Source organism: Fukomys damarensis, unplaced genomic scaffold (assembly GCF_012274545.1).
Source record: "Fukomys damarensis isolate Sample0158 unplaced genomic scaffold, DMR_v1.0_HiC HiC_scaffold_2, whole genome shotgun sequence".
Taxonomy (NCBI): Eukaryota; Metazoa; Chordata; class Mammalia; order Rodentia; family Bathyergidae; genus Fukomys; species Fukomys damarensis.
The window spans coordinates 6,503,184-6,505,032 of record NW_022900914.1 but is presented as its reverse complement, the minus strand read 5'-3'; the positions used below and the strand labels follow the sequence as shown (position 1 = coordinate 6,505,032).

At 54.7% G+C, this 1,849-nt stretch overlaps 1 protein-coding gene across 2 annotated transcripts in view; it reads left to right on the top strand.

Moving 5' to 3' along the window:
- The first annotated feature begins 1,454 nt into the window (after positions 1-1,454).
- The window catches only part of Adcy3 (adenylate cyclase 3), a 79,427-nt gene continuing 79,032 nt past the window's right edge, over positions 1,455-1,849 (top strand). For both annotated transcript variants that reach the window (XM_010604866.3, XM_010604865.3), the window contains exon 1: positions 1,455-1,756. The gene's annotated coding sequence lies outside the window, so the exon portion shown is untranslated. The remainder of the gene's footprint in view (positions 1,757-1,849) is intronic.

Sequence of the window (1,849 nt, the reverse complement as noted above, 5' to 3'; positions counted from 1 at the left end):
CTCCCGAGTGTTGGGATTACAGGTATGCGCCACCACACCTGGCTGGGTCCCTTGTTCTTGGTGCATGTATGCTTGTGCACAAGTGTGTGTATTTTAAAGACAGATTTGCTCTATCTTTTGTTTACAAAAGCAAAGCCTGCCTGTTTTCCAGGTTACCAACACCTGCAATGGAAAGTGTGGAAGCCAAAAGCAAACTGCCCCCACAACCTCACCCTTTTCACTTGAGGGTAGTTTTTGTTTTTTGGTGGTGCTGGGGATTGAACCCAAGGCCTCATACATGCTAGATGAGCTGTCAGTAAGCTACCTCTTCAGCTCTGAGAATGGTCATCTTTAATTATCTTTGGGCTGAAACGTTTTAGGCATCAGAGAATTGAGTCCAGTTGGTTCCTTCAGGGAGAGCCAGAGCCCATTTCTCCCTAGGGTGCTCACTCTTCGCTCAGCAACGATGTGTTGAAGATCTGTGAGGCGCCAGGCGGTTGCTCTGAACTGACAGATGGCAGGGGAGTCCGGGTTCTCCTACTCAGCGCTGGCTCCCAGGGGAGCCCAGTAAGGGCCTGGAGCTTTCTCACTGCACTGGTTCCATTCACAAGGAAGGGCCCTGCCTGACCCAGGTGCAGAGCAGGGATGAGAAGGTGCTGCCCTCTTTCCTGTTCCTGGACCTGGTTGGGGGCTTCTGCCACCTGCACAGTACCACTTTTGGGCACAATTAGATCTTCCCCTCCCCACAAAAGGGTCCGTTTCAGACCCACTTGTGCAGAAGTCACCTCCAGTGGTGACCCCGCCTTTACGGGTGGGCATGGAGCCCTGCAGAACTGGCAGTGTCCTGAGGGTGGCGCTGGACAGCTCCTCTGGTCCCGCTGATGCCTGGATCTCAGCATGTGAGCTCCCGCACAGGTGCCCACAGTAGAAAGGGGGATCTTGGAGGGACAGTAGACTGGGGCTTTTGCCAAGGGGTTCCCTGGGCAGAATCTTCTCTTTTCATGAACCTAGTGGGAGGAGAGGCTGCAGCACAGGCTGTCACGGCCCTGCCAAGTAGGGCGTCCACAGAGAACCACAGGGGTTGGCATGTGTGCCAGGAAAGGGGGATCGCAGAGGGCACGATGCGGTTGTCTCTCGTGCCAAAGCAAACTTCAACATGATATTTATCAGCTTTTTCTTTTATTTTGTTTTTTGTTTTTGTTTTGGTACCGGGGATTGAACTCGGGTCCTTGCGCTTGCAAGGCAGGCCAGCCTTTTACTAACACGCGTTCTTTTGGTAAACATAAAAATTGTGCCCTCCTTTATCATAGAACAATTCAAAATAAATTTTTGGTTTCCAAAAAAATAAAACAATGGAGGTGCTGCTGTATGTAAATCACCCTCCCCATACAGCCATGTATGCCCCGCGCCTTTGCCACCTGAGCCCTGAGAACTCTGGGCAGGCTGCCTGTCAAACAGAACAGGGGACAGACACAAACAGGATCGCTTCTCTGGCGGAACCACTCAACCCGAGGGACGCGGCTGCCTGAGGCTCAAGGAGGGCAGGAGGGGCGCCCCTTCCAAGGACCGGTCGCTTTTCTCGCCCCAGGGGAGCCGATTCCTAACGCCGCCCGCTGTCCTCGCCCACCTCCCCGCAGCACGTGCTTTTGTTCCAAAACAACCCATCTCCCCGTAACTAGCCCAGTGATCGGTCAGATTCAAGAAAAACAATGTGGAGTCGGTGTCGGAGCGTTAGCGTTGTTAAGGGAGCTGAGGAATTCAGACTCGACTCGGCCGGGTAGGGGTGCAGGGGGTGTCCGCGAAGCCGGGGCGTGGGGACCCGAGGGCCGGGCGGGCTCGCTCGCCGAGGGGCGGCGACAGGAGGAGGAGG